The following is a 23,782-nucleotide window of genomic DNA, read 5'->3' on the forward strand; positions in this document are numbered from 1 at the left end:
AATAATAAGTATAGTAAAAAATATATATCTTATAAAATATATTTTAATGGATCCAGATATATTGGAACATCTTTAATCCCAGTAACTCGGAACCAATGGAAAGAATGATAAGTTTAAGTTCAGTCTGGTCTACAGAGTGAGTTCCAGGACAACCAGTGCTACATGGAAGAAAGAAAGAAAAGAAGTAAAAATCATACTAGGCATTTCTACTTACCTAATATATAATGTCTTTGATACTAGCTTTTAGGCCTAAATAGTGTACACATAAGTTCTTTTATCTACATACATTTTCTCTCCATGCTTTAAATATTCTAATAATATGTATGAATCAAGATGTACTCTTTCAATTCTGGTATTTGGGATCTGTCTTTGTATTATGCTTTAAATGCCTGTATTCCTCAAATTTCTTTTTACTGCCAATAGTTATCTAGCAATTTCAAGTCAAAGACTAATTATTATGGAAATGGCTTTGTATAGAAAAGAATTAAGGCAAACAACAGAAGGTCCAGTTAACAAGAAATGTTCACATATAAGATGTTTGGAATAGTTCACACATTTCTTCACTTTTAAGTTCAATATTACTAAAATTCTTGACATGTAAATTACTTCTTAACATATGATACTTAGTCATTGTCTTTTGTTGTGGACTCCATGAGTCCTGATATTGTTGCATGAAAAAATAGACAAATACTATCATTATGATGAGCTTGATGTCTAGGCTAACATTTTAGATTTAACAGACCTTTAATAGAGAATAGTGTATTAGACATACACCATAAATATTTTAAAGCTATTACTATTGACTACATCCACTATTCCATGGACATGTAATTATATTTAATTTTCACATTAGTCTCTTATGCATAGGTCAGGTATTCACTTTATTTTATAAATATCTCCTGGAGTTTTATAAAGTGAAAAGAGTTCTCCTTGCAAATCAACTTAAATGAAGTTTACTTGCACTGTTAGAGTTCTAGAGGATTTGACAGAACAAAAGGAAAAACCAAACTTAAGTTTTCAAAAAAGCCATATAGAGTTTTAATTAAAAACAATTATTTTGATAATTATAGTAGTGGAGATGACAGTAATAAAAGCAAGTGTTTATTTAGCACTCAGTATGAAACTACATTCTATCAGTCATTGGCAGCTAAAGTTTCAGCAAGCTTCTGAGGCTAACTAGTTGTCCTATTTTAATACCCAGGCATGATGATACCAGAATTTTTGGTTAGCTTATATAAGAGACCAGGTCAAAATATGTTTTCCTCACTAGCAGTAAAAAAAATTATAAATTTTATTTAACAGCCATCATTCTCATTATCATAATGAGCATTTAGTTAAAGGATTCAAAAAGAGACTTATAGAATCTGTATTGGATGTTTGCAAACCTTTTATAATTCATAATCAAACAAGATAACTGGTAGAGACCCCTGCTCCTATATATACAGTGTAGTCCAGGTATCTTCAAAACATCCTGTTTCTAAGCCAGATAAGACAATTAACAATTTTTCAGTGCATAAAAATTTGTAGAACTCATACAGCCACTTTGGAGATCAGTATGGCGGTTCCTCAGGAAAATGGGAATTAGTTTACCACAGGACCCGGCAATCCCCCTCTTAGGCATATACCCAAAGGATTCACATCAATGCAACAAAGACATCTGTTCAACTATGTTCATAGCAGCACTATTTGTAATAGCAAGAACCTGGAAGCAACCTAGATGCCCTTCAATTGAAGAATGGTTAATGAAGATGTGGCACATCTACACAATGGAATACTACTCTGCAGAAAAAAATAATGGTATCTTGAAATTCGCAGGCAAGTGGATGGCACTTGAAGAAACCATCCTGAATGAGGTAACCCAGTCACAAAAAGAGGAACACAGTATGTACTCACTCATATATGGATTTTAGACCTAGATCAAATGATCATCAGCCTATAATTCACATCACCAGAGGAACTAGGATACAAGTTGTATTCTAAGAGATTCATATAAAGTCCCTCACAGAACTGGGAAGGGACAAGTCCCCCAGACCTCAGGTATAGTGGGGGAGGACAGCTAATGGAGAGAGAAGTAGGAGAAAATGAGAGGGAGGAGAGGAAGGCATGTGCGACCAGGAGGATTGAGCCTGGTTAGGAATGGAAAATAGGAAAGAGAGAGAGACAGAGACAGAGAGAAAGAACATAAAAGAGGGAGCCAATATTGGTTTGAAGATAAAGTTGAACACAAACAAAGGTCGAGGGAACTACAAGACTGCTCCCAACTAACAATCTCAGCTTCCGTGGAAAGGCTATCATAAATGCCCTTCCCGGAGAGTGAGATCAACAACTAACTTCTCCATGGAGTCCTCAACTAATGCCTGTTGAAAACAGGAGCAAACACCCATACATAAACACTGAGTCAAACTAGAACCCAGAAGCAGATGGAGAGGACAAGACCATGCGGTAGAAGTACATAGAGACAGCTTACCTGAACAAGGAGGAGCTAAGGGCCACTAGACTGATAGCTGGGAAGCCAACAGGGGTCTGACTCGGACCCCCCTGAATATGGGTCTCAGCCAGAAGGTCTGAGCAGTCTAAGAGACCTCAGACAGTGGAGCCAGGATATATCCCTGGTGCACAAAAGGACTTGGCAAACATATCCCCCATGGAGGGATAACTGCCTTATTCTAGAGATAGGAGAGAAGCCCTAGTCCCTACTTCACAGGACCTGTCAGATCTACATGACCCCAACTGGATGGCATTCCCCTACATATTGTATTGTGGTGGGGGGTTGGGAGGGGAGGGTGTTTAGAGTGCATGGGAGAGGGTAGAGAGGGCAAAAGGGAGGGAAGGAGGGAGGGAGGGCTTGGGGGGAGGGAGGGAGGGAGGGAGAGGGAACTGGGATCGACATGTAAAATAATAATAATAAAAAAAAAAAAAAAAAAAAAAAAAAAAACGCTTTGACTCCAAAATTTAAGTTGAAGAACAAGTTACTGGGGAAAGTATTTCTATTTTTGTTTCCACAGAAAATGAAAAGATGTGGATTCCTTCCAGACTAATGTGGTTTGATCACACCAGACCGCCTGAAACAGAGTACAAGCTGATCCTACATTCCAAACAGCTGGACAAAACAGCCCTACAGACTACAGCTAGGATATCTGAATCTTCTTCGAATCCCCCAAGACAGCGCCCCTTACCAGCAGGAAGTAGTTTGGAAAGAACGACACCCAAATTCCCAAATATTGTGTATAAATGTTTGTTTTCATTTAATTGGACTTTGTTATATAAAATTAAATTAAAAAATACTCTATATGCATAAAAAATGTAAAAGAAAAACAATTTGTAGAACAAGATGTAGGAACTTTTCTGATAGAATTTTTGGGGTCACTTGATAAACACTTTCAGTAATGTGGCACGATAAAAGAAATAACTTAAAACATTAATAACCTGCCTATAAACAAATGATAAAAGAGCTAAGGAAGAAATCAGAGAAATATCACCCTTTATAATAGCCACAAATAATATAAAATATCTGGGGTAACACTAACCAAACAAGTGAAAGTCCTGTATGACAACACTTTTTGTGTTTGAAGAAGGTATCATAAAATGGAAAGATCTCCAATGTTCTTGGATAGGTAGGATCAATATACTGAAAACTGAAACCTTATCAAAAGCAACAGTAAATAAGATGAAATGGTAGCCCACAGATGGGGAAAACATCTTCACTAAATCCACATCTGACAGAGGTCTGATCTCCAAATCATATTAAGAACACAAGAACCTAGATATCAAAATACTAAATAGAGATATAAACAGAGAATTTTCAACAAAGGAATCTCAAATAGACAAATAAAAATTAAGGACTAGATCAGCATCTTTAGTAATCATGGAAATGTGAATCTGAAACATCAATTTATACCTACTAGAATATCTAAGATCAAAAAACTCATGACAGCTTATGTTGGAGAGGATGTGAAGGGGAACATTCCTCCACTGCTGGTGGGAGTACAAACTTGTATTCCAAAATTCAGAAATTTGGGAATCAATGAATCTCAATACCCACAAATACCACTTTTGATTATACATCCAAAGGATGCTCATTCATGTCACAAGGATACTTTTTCAACTATTTTTATTATTTGCAATAGACAGAACCTAGATGTAACTCAACTGAAGAATGGATGAAGAAAATGTGGTACATATATACTAAGTTGTAAAAAATAATGACATCATGAAATTTACAGCAAATGTATTAAAATGGAAAAACACATCATGAGTGAGGTAATCCAGACCAAAAATGACTACCATAGTATGTAGTGAATACTAGATATAAAGCAATCGATACTAGACTAGAATCCATAGTTCTAAAGTAGCTAGGTAACAAGGACACTAAAAGGGATGCATGGATTTCCCTGGGAGGGGGAAATAGATAAAATCTCCTGGGTGAACTGGGGATAGGAGGATAGAGGGGAAGGGATGGGGGTGTGAATACAAGGGAATAAGATGTCAAGTTGGGGAAGGGATGGAATGGGTGAGAAATGAATGAAATATGTTAATAGAGGGAATCATTATAGGGATAAGGAGAAACCCATTTTTAAAGAAATTCCCATGAATCCACAAGCATGACACTAGTTAGACTCCTAACAGTAGTGAAGAGGGTGCCTGAACTGGCCTTTCCCTGTATTCAGATTAATGACAACCTTATATGTCTTCATAGAACCTTCATCCAATTACTGATGGAAGCAGATACAGAGATCCACAGCCAATCACTGCACATCAGAAGTGCAGTTGAAGAGAGGGGAGGATTATATGAGCAAAAGGGGTCACAATCATTATGAACAAACCCACAGAGACAGCTGACTGGAGGTCATTAGTACTCATAGACTAGAAGGACAACTGGGGAGCCTGCATGGGATCTTCTTAAGCCCTCTGCATGTGGGCAACAGTTGTGTAGCTTGGTGTGTTTGAAGGGCCCAGGGAGTAGAAGCAGGATCTATTCCTTGTGCATGAGCTGGCTTTTTGGAACTCATTCCCTATGGTGGGATGCCTTGCTCAGCCTTGATGCAGAGAGGAGGGTCTTGGTCCTGCATCTACTTAATGTCTCAGGCTGTGTTGACTCACCATGGAAGGTCATATCAACTCTGAGGAGTGTATGGGAGTTTGGTTTAGGATAGATGAGGAGAACAGGAGGATAGGGGAGGAGGAATTGTGGTTTAATGGGAGATGTCATTCTGTAAATATGTTTCTTTTATTGGTTAATTAGTAAAGCACTGTTGGCCAATAGCAAAGAAAAATAAGCGGGACTAGGAGACAAGGTGAATTCCAGGAAGAGGCAGAAGGAGATTCAACAAGTAAGACCAACAGAGCAGAACCCTGAACAATCTCTCTATACACCACATGGAAATACTTATATTGATAGAAATGGCTTAATATTTAAGACAAAGCTGGCCAATAAGAAATGCTAGTAGCAGGCTAACAGCTTTATATCTGATACAGTGTCTCTGCGTGTTATTTGGAGCTGACCAGGCTGTGACACCAGGCTGGTGGGAAAACCTGCTCATAACAGTAGTTGGTATGCAAAATGGAAAAAAAATGAAATAAAAAGATTTTATAAAACCTGTGGCATGAACTCACTCAACTTTGTTAAATGACTGAAATTAACTATGTGAAATAGTAGAAAGAAGACTGAGACTGACACACATTCTCTTCCTCACTTGTTAGATATTAGGAATCTAAATCTTGATACATTTATACGTGAAGTATAAATCAATTCATTTAATATAGGTTCCTTAGGAACTATATTCTAGTCCCTTATGGACTTTATCTTTGGCTCAGTAAAAGATGACAAAAGGTGAAAGACTTTACAATTCTTATCTTTCATAATTACAGAAGGTGACTGGTTAAACTACCTACTTAAATTCCACAGGTAACCTGCCAACCAGTATTAGAGAGAAGATTGTATGACAGCTGCTGTCCTACCTAGTCGTTTTAAACAGCATGTTAGATGCAGCAGAAATGGCTCACGCTGTACTCTGAGCTCCCACCCTCTCAGCTGCACTGACAGCAATTATTTCAGCAAGTCTTCCACTCTAATAGTCTCTGTATCATCAGTGATAAGAAATAATTGTATTCTCAGCAGAAACACACAGAGGTGCACATAGTTGATATTTTTGTCCTCCAAATAATTTTTCCTCAAATCAGGGTTAAGTCACATTGATTAACAGGCCTGAGCTACAATCTGATATTGCCATTGATTGCCCTGAGCTTGCCTGAGCTTTAGGAAAGGATTTCAATTTCCCGGATCTGTGCTCCACTTTTCAAAAGCTGAAACTTCACTACACTGGAGAAATAAAAATGACAACAGGGACTTTCCTTATTTCAATCCCTGATTTGCCCATGCATCCACCACTGTGTTTCTTTCAATATCCAACTACATCATCGCAGTTTGACTGAATAGATAATTCTAATGACTGCCTCATCCTATCCTTCAAATTTGACATAGTACAGCTTGCTACAATGTTTTTGCCTTTCTAATCCAAGGGAACACTTCCTTTAACTGCGGTTTTATTTCAATTAAATAAAAGAATGATTTTTAAAAAATTTGAATACATTAAATATTCATCAGGTTATTTGTTCTTGAATAAAAATATGTGAAAATAAAATCTAGGGTTTAAAATTCTAGTGTGTGTACATAATCAGTTAGTTCCTACATTATTTTGAAGGTAAAGACCATAGTGGGCATTATGATGTTTCTATTAAAGGAAAACCTAAAGGTTGTTGCTAGCATTTTGTCTGTAAGTCAAATATTTGCAAAACTTCAAGTGTAAACAAAATAGGTAATTATTTTATAATTTATAATTCCTCCAATATTCCTGTGGTTGAGTTGCCACATGTAGTAAATAAAATTACACAAAAGTTTAAGTGAATTAGGATACAAGCCCAACAACAAATGTAAGTTTATTATAAATATTTCATGGAATATATTAGTACTAAGTAATTTAAGCATATGCTGGTATTACAATTATTTATGGTTGAGAGACTCAAAATACTCAAAACTAATTGTATAGTTGATAGATTTCAGGTACACATTGTGACTATATATATATATATATATATATATATATATATATGATGAAGTGAAAACTGACATTTAAAATCTTTTCCTTTAAGCATTGCTAAAAAATTGGAATTCAAATTTAGCTAAGCCTTGCCTTTCTTTTCTAGTAGCTTTATTTACTAGGTGAATATAAACAATAAACATGCTGTTGTAAGGCTTTTTCCTATACTTTGCTCAGTCAAAGTTCTTTCATAACACCAACTGATCACAAACTATATATGTATCTTACTTGACTCTCACAGTTTTGTTGAATTCGTAAATTATTATAATCAATTTAGATTTCTCATGGTATTTCTTTCATTAGTCACTTCTAAGAATCATAAAAGAGTGTGTTTTAGACTGTAACCTGCTTTATTCACTACTTCTGTTGGTTAATTTTCATAAATTAATGTTTGATAATTTTAACATTAAAATATAAATTAAGAAAAATTATTATTGATATTAGAATTTAGCAATATTTGTCTCTTCCCTCTCATCCCTTCAAGTCCTCCATGGCCTCTTTTACATTGCTCATAAATGAATATTGTATTTCATAGAATATATATATATATATATATATATATATATATTACACACACATACATACATACACACACATACATACATATTTATATATATTACACACATATACATACACACACACACACACACACATATATATATATATATATATATATATATATATTACATATGACCTGTTAAATTTGTATAAAGTTACTCTGTGAGTATATTTAGGACTGATCATTTGGGATTAAATCAAATCTAAATTGTTGATCACTAAGGTTAGAAAATCAGGTTTCAGTTTTCTTATAGTTAGGAAGGATTATCTTTTGATCATTTTCAAGAACAACTTACAGTGTTCTCTTGAGAGGGTAGCATTATTGTAAAGTTACCCTCAAGAAAACAAACTTTAAAAGCCTTCAAAATTCTCCTGGAATCCAGTTGGAGAGAAGGAGTGATGCGCAAAGGGGTCAAGGCCAAGCTGACCTGAACAAGGGGTAGCTCATGGATGCAGGACTGACAGCTGTGGAAAAAGTAATAAAGTTCCTAGGTTGAAAACAAACTAGACTGTTATATTTTAAGAATATCAAACCCAAAATAAGATATGTGAGAGAAGGAAATGTGTTTTTCAGAAATAGTAAATGAATAAGTAAAAATAAATAGGAAAACTTTCTCAGATACTCTCTCCATCTTACATTCTGCAATTTTGTTGTTGTAGTCCCCCCACTCTGTGTATATTGTTTTCATTGATTTTTGAATTCTTTTCTAACAACTAAAATCCATTCATGTTTTTTAATTCCCACTGTTTTAAAAGGCAATAATGAACTGTATCTCTGTAGACATTTTATCTCTCATTTAAGAAATCTGCCAATTCACTTAAAAAAATCTCTCCTGCTTTTTAATTACATTTTGTCACAGTAATATTTTCTTAAAACCATTCTGAATTTATAGAAGTTGATGATTTGTAACATACTCTTACTCAGTTTACCTATAATATAGTGATTTGGAGAAATCCATCAAATCAACTGGCCTGAACAAGGGGGAGATCATGTACCCCAGTCTGATAGCTGGGGAACCAGAATAGGACTGACCCAGACTCCGAATGTGGATTTTAGTTGAAGAGTGGGCAGTCTATGGGAGCCTCTGTTAGTAGATCAGTATTTATCCCTAGTATATGAATGGACTGTGAGAGCCTATCCAACATAGAGGGATACTTTCTCAGCCTAGGTACATAGAGGAGGGCTTTGGCCCTGCCCCAAATGATAAGACAGGCTTAAAGACTCCTCATGGAAGGCCTCACCTTCCCTGGGGAGCAGAAAGTGAATGGATTGGGTTTTGGTAGGGGTGATAGGAGAAGATAGGAAGGTGAGGTAATTGACATGTAAAACAACCTTATTTAAAATTTAAATAAAAAAGGAACAAAAGAAAATTCAGGTTTTATGCTATTTGCACTTTTGAATATATTGTAAACACCAATTATTTCAAAGAGTTTTTTTTTTCAAATTGATATTTTCACAAATTACTTCAAAGGACTTAGTATATGTCATTAGACTTTCTGTTTGGGAATTCAAATAAAAATGTGTGATTTGATGACATCATATATAGAATGTGTTTTGTATGCATATGTCAATAAACCTCTTTCATTACTTTATAGTTCCTGCTGGGCTTCTTTTCTTCCTCAAAGGTTATCTTCCTACTTTTATGAGATTTGTTTTTTGCTCCTCTTTGTTCTCTTTATTTCTCCCAGGTGCTTATAGGAACACTGTTGGGGTCTCTTCATTCTACCACATGTCATTACCAAGTGTATACATTTCTAAAGAAAATGATTCTTTCTTTCTTGGTATCCATTAATTACCAAAGATTCCTGAGAGAGCTTCTCACTCCTCCCCTACCATGATGGAATGTTGAAAGGCCAATATTGTGCAGGTGACCCAAGATATGAGCAGAAGACAATATTTCACTACTGTCTTTTCCTCCACTGTCCCTTAAAGTTAATTTTCTACTACCTCTTCTATGCTGTTCCCTGAGTCTTAAATGGGGTGATAAAGAAGATTCATATAAGATTACAAGCTCCATAGTCACCTAATCTTTAGAACGATGACCACTTACATGTTTTTTCTGAAAAAGGCTGAGTGATCACTAGGTTAAGGAAAATAAATAACTTAGGGTGCTATTACAGACACATGGCTGGATAAAGTCCCAAGAACAAGTAACAGTTTTTGCTCAGCCTTAAATGATACACCCATCACTCATGGTACTTAACTAATACTCCAAGGCTCTGGAAGCATGTTGGTATACAGGCCAGAAAGAATGAAAGAAGTGAAAGGTGGGAATCAAATTATAAAACTCTGTTTATGTCATCATTCTTGCCATGGCACCCATCTTGTCAAAACAGCTACTGAAAGTCTAAACACTCAGTTACGGATAAGCTAAAGTCAGAAAAGGACCATCAGGAGAAAGAGTGACATTGTTTTTATTAATATATGTTCCAATGTGTTATTCAAATGCTTTTAGATTAGTTGTTCTCAATCTATGGGTCACGACCTATTAAGGGTTAAATGATATTTTCACAGGTTTCAAATATCAGATGTCCTTCATAGGAGATATTTATATTATAATTCATAATAGTAGCAAAATAACAGCTATGAAATAATGAAAACTTTATTATTAGGGTCAACACAACATGAGTAAATATATTAAAATGTTGCAGCAGTAGGAATGTTGAGAACCACCACTGTGTTGGATAATGGCAAACTTATGCCTAAGTTGATAACCCTGGTATCACAAAGCAATCTAAGAAAAACAATATTGAAAGTTTGATGGGTATTCGATTGGGTGAGGGTTGACAGGATGGGTTGAATAAAAGAGAGTAGGGAGTGGAATAGGTGGAATAAGTGTGAGCAGGATTGTTATGTACATGTATAAAATTATCCAATAATAAATTAAAGGATGTTTTTAGAGATTTTTCTAAATGATGTTATAGGTTTCTCTTATTTTATATCTCTGCAACTAAACAGAGCCATTTCATTATTCTATTGAAATTTTCATTTTTCAGATAGGGTTTTTCATTTTCTAAATGTTATCTCATTTAACCCAATGTCAATACTAAAAGCAAGTATCAGATGTTTCCATTTTTAGATATTGGAAATCAGGCTTAGGAAGATTATTAAGTTGTCCATCATCTTATGACTCATAAATGGTCTATTCAACACATAAAATGAGCTCTGATTGTGCCATACAATTTCTGATATTTAGATTATTGGGATTATTGGACCATGCTAGTTGAAAAAAATCTCTACATTTTGTTGTCAATCTGAAATTTAACTGATATCATTTGAGATAACTTTACTGGCTTCCTTGTCATTGTGTTTGGACATGTTTAAATACATGTGGACTATTTCGGGTGCTGTATTTTTCAGGCTTTACATGATGACATAAGTTATTCAGTGGCCCATTCTGAGGGTCCTTAGTTGCAACACTATTTTCTTTTTCCAAAGAAAGGGAATGCCTGTTAGAAGAAATTTCTGAATATAAATCACAAGGTCTACCATGGATTCCAATTTCACAGCATCAGTAATTCATGAACCCCAATTAATAAAGCACAAATTAGATATGACCAGTATTGAAGGCAGGTTTTTGGTTAATATGTGAAGAGATAGAAATAATACTTTCTAAACAATACTGGGCTTAGAGTTTTCTCCATTTTTTGTTTTATTTGTTTTATACCATTTTACTCCATAGCACATCAGAGATTATTCAAAACAGTAGTTGAAGTTATCATTTTGATTTTGATAAAAATAATTCTTGACACTCTAGTTTCTATAGTAAGTTTCATCTGGGACTGATTCATTTAAAATAATTCAAAAAGCCTTGTCACCATTGCCCTAGCATATTTACAGCAGGACAGTATTGCTGCTCAAAGAGTTTTTGGCTAGGTGTTTACATTTCTCTTTGTGTATCCTGCAGAGTGCATTCCTATTAAAAATAAAAGTAAAAAGGGAAAATATTAGTACCTGCCTTGTAGTGTTGTCATTAGACTAAATGAAATAACATTTATAAAATACTGTACCTGAAACACAAACAGTTTTGAAATACTTATCAATTTCTAGCCTTCCTTAATATGCACAAAATGTTCCCTCATTTTAAACTTTTAAATTATGTAATAGCTTGTGTAGATTCCACTTTCCTAAATAGTCCCTATTTGCTATCCACAAGAGTAAAATATGACTTATCTCTAGCTAATCTCAGAAATTACCTTATATAATTTTAACATAATTACATAAGCATAATTTCACATACATAAATTCATAGAAACATGAAAATAACTAGGATAACATGTGAGGCAGTACACAAGTATGATGGAAATATTTTTATTAACTAAAGTATAATTCAGTCATGTAAGCTCCCTAAAATGGACATAAAGTATAAAAATTTATAAAGCACATGCTTCTAATTTGAGCATAACAATAAGTTCAGTTTATTGTGTATGTGAGTTTAAAAGAATTTCGAGCAGGAAACCTTAAATTTCAAGGTTCCTGTGTTTGTAGCAATGTGGTAGTCTATAATAAGAAAGCTATATGATATTCATACTATCATATTTTTGAAACTATTATGCTTTTATATTGACAAATATAAAATACCTTATATAGTTTTTGAAATTTTATTCTTTTAGGTGTTTGGAGGCTATGTTGTCCTTCAGGGAAATAATGTTATTTCTTCGAATTATAAAGGGATTTTATTTATTTATTTATTCATTTATTTATTTTATTTTTTGAGTCAGGGTTTCTCTGTGGCTTTGGAAGCTGTCTAGCCAGTATCCTGGTCCCACCTTATGAAATCACTTTTTTCTAAATGGCCATTAAAAATTTTCATTTAGAAATTTCCAATTTTCTTTCTTCAAGTCTAACTTATGATAATTTTAATTTGCTTTCAATAGTGGCTACATTAACCTCTGTAAAGAGTATCTCCAGGCAAGTTGGTTACTCATTCACCAAAGTGGGAGCATCTTAATGATTAGGGAATATGGCATAAAGAAATCTACAGTCTGAATTCTATCACTGTCACAAGGAACCCATGTTATTGCTAAATGTTTCTCCTAACCTTTTCTCTGTGCTGACTTATTTCCCATAGGAGTGCTGCCCTAATTTGGCACTGAGGATGTCAACTATTTCTCTGTTAAGGCAGGAAATTTATTACTTCATATTTTATATTTCCATATAGGGCAAGAAATATCTTTTTTAATTCTCACTGAAGTGACATATGGGAGCAATACTTACTGATGATCTCCACACCCTCATAACTGCTCTCATGGGAGAAGGACTAATTTGACAGATATCCCAGGAAGGAGTCATGCATGCTTGATTCTATAACCTTTTTCTTTTATATCTCTCTGCCAAAGGAAAGGTTCACTGTCATTTGCTTTCCTGTCTTGCAGGTATCACAGTGTTGGCCTCTGATTGGATACAGCAGTCCTGCCATCTAATCATATTTGGTGTCAATAGTTTGACATAAAAATCTGTCTAGCTGTAGAACTATAGCAGTAGGACCATTTGCTTGCAGTTCAAGAGTCACATTTCCTAAACACATGTCTATTTGAATTAAATTTGAATATTATTTTTAATTCAACACTTCCTATGCTTTTGCTCTTATTTAATTTTAAAATACTAAGAAAGAAATTATGTTTTCTACATTGATTTTCAAGTTACAAGTTTCAGCATTGATTTATATAATTCCTCTGATTGGTGATAATACATTTTCTAAAGATTTCTTAAAATAGTTCCCCTGAATAGTAAAGAAGTGGCAAATAGTTTTGCATTTTCCTATTACCATAAACCCAAATTATTTAGCCAATTTTATAACATATTACAAAACAGGCTACCTACATATGCTCAGTGGAAAATGGTGGATTCTTCTTATGAAGCAAGAATATTGGGGTAGGAAAAGAGAACTAAGGACAGGATTGGACATTTTTGAAAACTACTCAGATAGTATAGTTGAAAATGTTTAGTTTCTAAGTATGAAAGAATCAGACATAGTTATAGAAATGCATTAACTACTTTTCTGTTGCTATGATAGCATACCATGATTAAAAGCAACTTACTGGGGATTAAAAGCAACTTACAGCAACAACTGTAATCTTGGATTACAGTTTTAGAAGAATATAGTCTGTTATGCGTGTAAGATATGGACACAAGCATGAGACCAGCCCAGCAATTTTAAAGCTCAGTGACCATGTTTCTTCCATACATATGAAGTGGAGGCAGGGTTCCATATGGCAGAGGGAGGGAGAAACAAGTAGTGAGACCAGACAATTTGGCCTCAAAGCCCACACACTGTGATATACTTCCAATAGCAAGGCTCTGGATTTTGCAAGGTCCCATACTATTAGATCTGGAGAACAACTGTTCAAATATATAAACCTATATAGATCATTTATCTTTTATGCCATTTCTGTTTTTATATAAGAGAATTGATGTGTCCTCCTCAAATTCTTACTGATGGCAAGGTATAGGCTGATACATCTTTTGATGTATCATCACAAGGTAATCATCTTGTAAGATTAGATCCTTTAAATGTCAGGCAAACTTCTCTTTCTGCTCTTTTTACGTCATGACACAATGACTAGCTGGCTCCCTATAAACAAGGGAGTTGCCATTTTTCAGACCACAGAGATTCCATGATTTGCAAGAATGGGGGAATGTTTCATGTTAGACATCTAAATATTTTTATATTACACTTCTCATAGAAACCTAAACTAACTAAGTATGTGATTAATAATTTATACATTTTATTTATGAGGACTAATGTTGGTTGTAGGGTTTCTATCACTTAAAATGTGAAAATGAAAATACTATAATGAAAGGAAAACGGAAGAGTTTTAGACAATACTCAGTGAGATTTATCAGTGCCAAATAGACATGGACTAGTGTACAAGAATAGTCTGAGGTGTCTCAACACTTGGACCAAAGAATGTAACTAATGCCAATATAAATATGTAGAATATTTTTATTAGTCCAATGATATTTTCATATCGGACTTATTACATTTATCTAGAAGCCCAATTCCATTAAAGCCCTGTTGATAGTTTGTTAATAGAGACAGGTGTATATGGGATATTGTGCCATATTTGGTACTCAACAATGTTTGTATTTATAGCTGATACATTTTTGCCGATAATTTATGAAGAACACATAGAGTATGGTTAGATACACATTTCTATGTTAACTAAGAAATGTTAAATGTATGAAAAATAACTAAAATTTAATGACTAAATAAAATTACCTCTGGTAGCTATTATATATATATATGTATGTACATGTTATAAATATATATTATACAATATAATTATATGTATATATATATGCTATATGTGTAATATGTATAGCATAAAATATATTAAGCATGCTATATATTACATATCTATATTATTTGTGGTATATATGTGTGTATATATATATATACATATATATTTATAAAATCTATATATCAAATATTTTTCATCCCACAGACTAGATTAATAGAATAACAAACAGCAAAAAATGTCGAAGTGATCCAAGAGTACAAATATAAATCAATACCATACTTGATTTAACTATTTGTCTTAATGCAATCAAATAAAAAAAATTTCCTCAATTACATTTGGCAACTGGGATATTATTCTTAACAAAGATAGTTTGTTTCATGCTAGAGCAATACAGTTCATGGAGTGATTGTTAGAAATAAAAATTTTACATGTGAATGAAATTCCTTAAGAGCTGACAGAAAATTTAAAGAGATTGAACAAATCATGCTCATTAAGTTGCAACCCAGTTTTACTCAATGGATGATAGAGGGAAATCAGTATCCACAGTACTTTATCTTTTAACAGTACAAACAGAGAATGCAAATTCTTATATTTTTACAGGAGTTCATTTCACTTTTGCTAATGTTCAGAAGAACAGTCTCTGATCTGTTCTACAGATAAACATTTTATGACAGTATTGATATCTATATATTACGTGCGTGCGTGTGTGTGTGTGTGTATGTGTGTGTGTGTGTATGTGCAAGCACACACACACACCAAAGTCTAAAAGCTTCCCTTCTGAGATCAGGGTGGAGGAATAACATACCTGTAAATTCCTAGTAAATGTAGAAACTGTTGAGTTTGGAATTTGGACAATCATTTTGGGTATAAATTTTTCCTTGAAAATCTGCTAATGCAATCTCTTCTTGAATGCGTGAACACATTTCATACTGGTTTTGTTATTGTTGTTTTGTTTGTATTTCTTTATAGATTCTGACACAGATTGTCAGGTTTCCTGTTAAAATATTTAACATATTCTGATGATGACATTGACTCAAATTTTATATACTGAATAAAAATAGTTTTCAGAGTTTAACACAATTGATTCTGAGTGTTTAAAAAAATTTTGTGCTTTCCAGACACGGTTTTTCTGTATTACTTGGAATCTGTTTGGAACTTGCTCTGTAGAGCAGGCTGGCCTCATACTCACAGAGATCTACTTGCCTGTCTCCAGAGTTCTGGGAATAATGGCATACATCACCAACATCAGCTTTTATATATGTATGTATGTATGTATGTGTATAATGTGTGTATGTGTTTGCATTTGTATACACACACACACACACACACATATATATATACATTATATATACACATATATAATATATATATCTTAAATGTATAAAAACCATATGTTTAAAACTGTAGAAATAAATATAATGACGATAAACAGTACTAAATGAATAGAAATCAAATATTTCGAAAAGTACTTTTAATTGGATAATTTATGTTAATCTCAAATGTTGAAAATATATCTAAAAACATTAGAACTTACTAGGTATTATCTTGAATTATTTGTAACCTGTAGTGGGAAATTTGGACATGTTGCTAATTATCATCAGGAGTTTAATTAGTCTTCAGCTTTGAATGACACAATTATTAAAAATTCATATTAAAAACTTCACCAAAATGCTTTAGAGGTTAAAACAAAAAATATTATGACAGACTAAAACTTATAAACTAATAAAATTAAAATAAAAAATTAATCATGAAAACATATGTAGAGCATTAATTATGATGAGACTATTGATTCTTGTTTCTTAATATTCATAGCCACATTTGGTGGATTTGGGCAAATTTTATACATGAAAATGACAACTGACAGGATATTTTGATACCATAGATCATCGTTATAAATGACCAATATGATTAAATTTTATTTTTTCACATAAAAGGCAGTAATCAAAAATGCAAAGTGAGACTAATTGCAGGAATAGTCTAATGAAGAGGTTTACCTTATTATTCTCTTTAATAGCAATATATCATAGGTAACAGTTTGTCCAATTTAACTTAATGATTCATTCCCAGCATAATTCAGTATGTTATGTGGAATAATAAATAATGACTTAGGTGGTTTTCAGAATAGGAGGTATATTTAAAAAATAACCTTAAGGAACAGAATGAAGAATACATATAAGCTGGTTTACTTAGGAAATGCAAAAATGCTTTTGATGGATGGAATATTGGTGGTGATGATGATCATGGGTATGACTGTTAAATTACAGTTGTTTGATTGGAGGATGTTATGTTAATTTCTTATTGTCTTAGTTAGTGTTTCTATTATTATGAAGAGTCACCATGACCATAGCAATTCTTATAAAGAAAAATATTTAATTGAGGTGACTTGCTTATAGTTTAGAGTTTCAGTACAATATCACCAAGGTGGGGCATGACAGCCTGCAGGTAGATGTGGTGCTGAAGATATAGCCGAGAGACTTATATTTTACAGGCAATAGGAAGTGGTATGTCTCACTGGGCATTTCTTACAACATATATGAGACCTCAAAGCCTTTCTCCACAGTGACATGCTTACTCCAACAATACCACACCTACTGAACAAAGTCACATCTCCTAAAAGTGCCATTCCCTTTTTGGGCCATTGTCCTTCAAAACATCATATTCAACTCCCTGGCCCTCAAAGGGAGTTGTAATTGAGTCATATGCAAAAATGTAATCAGTAGAGCTACGAAATTAGTGTGTAATAGTCTCAGACTTTTTAGAATATCTAAAGCTCAACAACTCTTCAGAGATTTATGCAATCTCTTAACAATAATCCCCTGTAGAATCAAAATAAAAAGTAGATCACATCATTCCTACATATAATAAATAGTGCAAGATATACACTACCATTACCAAACAACATAGGGAATGGAACCTAGTGGCAAAATACTGGCACAAAGCAAGTCAGAAAACCAGCTGTGCAATTCCAAACTCTGAATCTCCGTCTGATGTCAAAATCCAAATTCTTTTTTTGGATGGCTGGTTACACTCTCTATTAGCAACTTTCCTTGGCAGGCATCTTACAGCTCTGGCATCTCCAATATCTTGGGGTCTCCAAGGCAACCTAGGCTTCAACTTCATAGTTTCACACAAGCGCCTCTATAGGTCTCCATTCAGGGATACCTCTGACATATGCCTTGACTCAACAGCTTTTGTTAGTCACAATGGCAAATCCCATAACTCCTTTCTTTTATCCTTAACTCTAAAGCCATAACTATATGGCCAAAGCTGACAATTGCTTTCTGGTACTGGAACACAGCCACCTTGTTCAATTACATCTTCACCTGTGTTCTATTTTGGATGTTTACATTAAGTGTGTAAGTTTGTTATTCCTTGATCTTTATAGACCAGGCTGGCCTCAAACTCAGATATCCTCCAGCCTCTGCCTCCAAGTGCTGAGGTCTATTGTGTGCAAGACCATACTGTCTCTAAACTTTTCTTCAATTCCTTTTAAAAGAGAAACTTCTCTAAATTCAGAGTGGTTTTAAGACAATATTACTGTGACAAAATATATTTAAAAAGCAGGAGCAATAAATTGTTGAAGGGAATTGGCAGATTTGTTAAATGAGAGATAAAATGTCTATAGAGATACAGTTCATTATTGCCTTTTAAAACAGGAGGAATTGAAAATCATGAATAGATTTTAGATGTTAGAAAAGAATTTTAAAAAATCAATGAAAACAATATACACAGAGGGAAAAAAAACAACAACATAAGGTAAGAATGAAATCCAAGAAAGAATAACTTTCTCAATAGCCTCAAAATATGAAATATGAATGAAGTATCTTGTGGTTAACTCTAATCAAGATAGTGAAAGATTTGTATGGTTACAAAACTTTAAGACATGAAGAAATAGACATGTGATCATATGAAAATATCTCCCATGTGCATTAGTCTGTAGTGCATTCTTCATAAAAGTTAAAAGGATAATTTCAGCTTCATAAGGAAACACTCATAATTCAGAATAATTAAATAATCCTCAATAATAAAAGAATTACTGGAAGTATCACCATTTCTGATCTTAAATTGTACTTACAGAGCTAAAGTAATAAAAATAGTATGTACTGGCACAAAAACAGACATGCTAATCAAAGTTATTAAATTAAAAATTCAGACAAAAAAAATCACACACCTAAGAATGCTCAATTTTCATTAGGACCAGAAATACATACTAGAAAAAAAGATTTTCGATGAGTGATTCTTGTCACACTGGATGGCTAGATATAGAAGAATGCAAATAGATTCATAGTTATCAAAATCCAAAAACCTCAAGTCCAAATGGATCAAAGACTTCAGCATGAGGTCAATACACTGAACCTAATACAAAAGAAAGGGGGGAGCAACCTTGAACTTATTGGTATAGGAAAAGACTTTCTGAACATAATGCCCTTAGCACATGAACTAAGAACAAGTAATGGTTGGGACCTATTCATGAAACTGAAAATCTTCTGTATGCCAAAAGGCAATGTCACTTGGAGAAAGAGACAGGCTACAAAATGAAAAAAAATATTTTTACCCATTATATATCTGATTGAGTGCTAAATCTAAAATATATAAAGAACTTAAAATCAACACATCAAGGAAACAAATAACCAAACTAAAAATGAGGTTAGTAATCTAAAGCGGAATTCTCAAAAGAACTTTGAAAATGACTGAGAAACTTTTAAAGAAATATTCAACTAACATGTTTTCTAATCAGGGAAATTCAAAATAAAGTTGCTTTGATTTTATCTTAACACCAGTCAGAATGACTAAGATCAATAAAACAAATAACAGCATATTGTGGTGAGGATGTGGAGTAAGGAGAACACTCATCCATATCTGGTGGGAATGCAAACTTGTACAATCACCACAATCCATATGGCACTTTTTCAGGATGCTGGGGAAATATTTTTCTCAAGTATAACACTGTTAGGCATATACCTAAAGGATGCTTCATCTTGTTTATAGAGATAATTGCTCACCTATGTTCACTGGTACTCTATTTATAATAGCCAGAAATTATAAAAAGCCTAGGTATCCATCAACAGATTAACAGATAAAGAAAATGAGGTACATTCACAATGTAAAGCTCTTAAAATATGGAATCATAAAATTTGTAATTAAGTGGATATTGTCTGAAAAAAAAATAACCAGAGGGAGGTAACTCAGGCCACAAAGACAAATGTGGCATATATCCACATATATTATATGTTATCTGTTGAGTCTTCCATAAACAAATTATAATCCACATAATCACAAAGGTTAGGTATAGAGTAAGAAACAAGGAGGAGGATGGATCTACTTAGAAGCAGAAATAAAATAGTAATGTATGGACAAGGTGGAATACAGGAATGGAAGGATCAAATCAGGAGAGATAAGGTAAAGTAGAGCAAGGTGGAAATACAGGGGAAAACAGCTCCTGCTAAAGTCCATTTGAGGAGTCATATTGAATTCTAATAGCATGGAAGTTTTCTAAAACAAGTGTAAGAAAGCTATGTAAATGAAATTTCTAAATAATTGGGGTGACAACTCCACATAGACGTTTATCATCAAATGAGCCTGCCTGTATCAGGAATATGTTATATCTAATCTAGATATAGACAAGAGAACTAATGGGAATCCCCAGAAAACCAAGGTATTTTTAAGGTTATTGGTTTCTCTCCACAAAACTGATGATAAGATTTTATTGCTGAAGACAACACCTATACAACTCATCGAATATAGAAAAATCAAGCTGGTACCTACCTAGAGATTTTATCCATTCTAACCACTGTTCATGGTACTAAAAGGTACTAAAAGTTAATCTGCCCATCACTATAGGACCTACATAAACACTGGCCCAGCTATAAAACCTTTGTTTTACAATGGTGACCTATATGAAACATGCACTAGTGTAATATTGGCACAAAAGTCGTGAGATTAACCAACCTGATTGGATTTAAGTTTAGATCCATTAGATGGAGCAATCCACCATTGCTTGGGTGTGTAAGGACCAGAGACTAGATATGTCATAGGCCAATAGAAAAATCAAATACTACTGTTATAATAAGCTTCCTCTTGCAGTATATAGGAACAAATATAGATACCTGCAGCCATACATTGTTCAGAGAATGAGATATCTTATACTCTCAGTCTTACATGTGATGCCTCCCTCAAATCTTTCTGTGAAATTCCTCTTGGAACTCTGTGGAAGATGAGGTGGAACGATAATATGTGTCATATGGGATTGAGGAACCCAAGGAAACAGGGCCATCAAACATAGCAGGACAGGTGTACATATGAACTCACAGAGACTATGCAAGCATGTGATCTAGGCCATATGGGGTGTCAGTTCTGAGAGAAGTGGAGGCAAGCTCACATCCCTAACTCAGAAGCTATGTCTGGTTGATTACTACACACCAAGGGAAAGTAGGTGTCTCCAGTGAAATCTCACTGGGCATGGAGAAGTCAGTGGCATCTTTGGAAGTTCTGAGTCTCGTAGTGTCTATTAAATGCATTCAAATTATTAGTTTTTAAATTTTATTTTTATTTTTTCTACTTATTTTTATTTACTTACTTATTTTCCCCTACAGATCCTTTACATCTATATTATAGCTTCTATTTTTATATTTTTATGGCATTGCTTTGTGCATAAACATGTATATCTCTGTGTCTATTGGAACTTCTTATGTTTAGTCTTTCTTTGACTTTTTCCTTCCTTTTGTTTTCTCTTATTTCGATTTGTTGGTCTTTGCTTTATATTATTTTGTTATTATTATATAAATGCCTGTATATTTTCTGAGGGAAGACAAAAAGAGAATAGTTTCTGATGGTAGAGGAGGTGGATAGGATCTTGGAGGATCTGGGGAAGGAAAACTGTAATCATGATATATTGTATGAAAAAAATATATTTTTCAATAAAAGAAAAATAGTAAAACCCATATTGTGAAATTCACAGGAAAATATATGACACCAGAAAAAGTCATCTTGAGTTAGGTAATACAGAACCAAAAGGCAGATATGTTAATTTATTCTATTATGCATCTATTATTACCAACTGATAAGCATCCTACTATCCAAATAATCACAGGGTTTAGGTATAGAGAAAATAGAATCACCAAATAATGCTGGAGTTATCATTTCTCCTCTCCAAGTGAAACCTCTAATGAAGGAATAGGTTACCTCTAAACAAATTGCTAGCCAAAGGGGACAAATGGAAACCCCAAAACAAATAGGCTGTTACAAAGGCTATTGGTTGCTTTCTACAAACTGGTATGGTGGCCTTATTGCTGAAGTTGTCACTTACATATCACATGGAACACAGAGATTTCAAGGTGATGTCTAACTAAAGCCTTCATTCTCACTGACAATTGTTCACAATACTGAAAGGTACTCTGTATACTACCAGAGGAGAAAGGTGGAAACAAACATTGCCACCAGCCCTGTGATCTACAATGGTGATCTTTTTTACCTGGTAAACTGATGCAGAGCCAGTGCAATCATTGTGGAATTAATCCTAGTACTACCTAAATAGATTTAAGGCCCAGTCTATGGATAAAAGCCATGCCTAATCCTGATTGGGTAAAAGAAACTGAGACAAAATAGGCCATGAACCTAGGAGAAAACCAAATGTTTTTGGCAAGCTAAAGGAATGTAACAATTATATGACCCCTTAATACATTTTGTTATACCCACATATCAGCCATTATCAGAGAAGCTTCTCTTTGCAGTAAATCAGAACTGACACAGAGAACAATGGGCCAGTGTGCACAGAATAAGGCCTTAAAACTCTCAGTTTTAAATGGGATTTCTTCATTACCTCCCTTCACTCAAGAATAGGGAACTATGCAGATGCAGAGGCAGAAAAAAGTAAGAGCCAGAAGGGATAAATGATATCAAGGACACAGGATCTTCCAGGTAAAGCAAGAACTGCACAATCAGGACCAAGAGGGAGAAGACCTGCAAGCCTACTGGGAGTTAATTGCTCCATGGGGGAGGAGACACCAGGAACCTGCCTGTAATCTGGCAACACTGGACATTTGGTACCGTTATGGTGAGCAAATATATGGTGAATAATGGGAGAGAGAGGCAGAATGGGTCCTCTCCTTGCAGAAAGTCAGATCTGAAGCAGAGAAGGTGGTCAGGAGAGGCTTGAAGTGGGTGTCCTGCTTGTCAACTGCCATGGTGACATTCAGCCTGGCTGCTTCCAAGAGCCATGTCTGGGTCCATTGACTTGTGCAGCCATTGTTTGTGTGGCTGTCCATTGCTCCTGCTACCACCAAAGTCTGAGAGGATAGGTATGCATAGGGAGAGGCTGTGCCTCTCCCTGGCAGCAGCACTCCAGAGAGCAGGAATTGCACATTGCCTGGGCAGCACAGTACAGCTGACCCTGCTGATGAGGCACTGGTAAGATAACCCCCATCTTATATGAGCATTGCAGAGCTGGCTCCCTTCACCCCTCTTCTCTCAGCCCTTGTCACCTGATACAGGCTGGAAGTTGGCTCCAAGGTCAAGAGGGCAGGAGACCTTTTCCTTCCCTTCACCCACTGGAGCACTGTTGAGAGAGTGTCTTGTACTACACCAGGGAAATAGTAGAACTGATCCTGTTTGCAGGGGTACGGACAAGATGGCCCAGAGACATGAGCATGGCAGAGCAGGCCCCATCATCTCTAGTCTGTCGTGTGGTGTTGTGGCCAAGGAACAGATGCTCTACCTCCCTTGCCCCTTGTTAACTTTGGCAAGGAGAAGGAACTGTCCCTGTACCTCACCAACTATAGCTTTCTGGAGAGCGGGTTCTGCACTTTCCTGGGGGAGCACAGTAGCACTAACCCTCTTGATGGGATTGTGCTTCAATCGGCTGTGGGAGATCTTGCTCTGCCCCT

Source organism: Phodopus roborovskii, unplaced genomic scaffold (assembly GCF_943737965.1).
Source record: "Phodopus roborovskii unplaced genomic scaffold, PHOROB, whole genome shotgun sequence".
NCBI classification, from domain to species: Eukaryota; Metazoa; Chordata; class Mammalia; order Rodentia; family Cricetidae; genus Phodopus; species Phodopus roborovskii.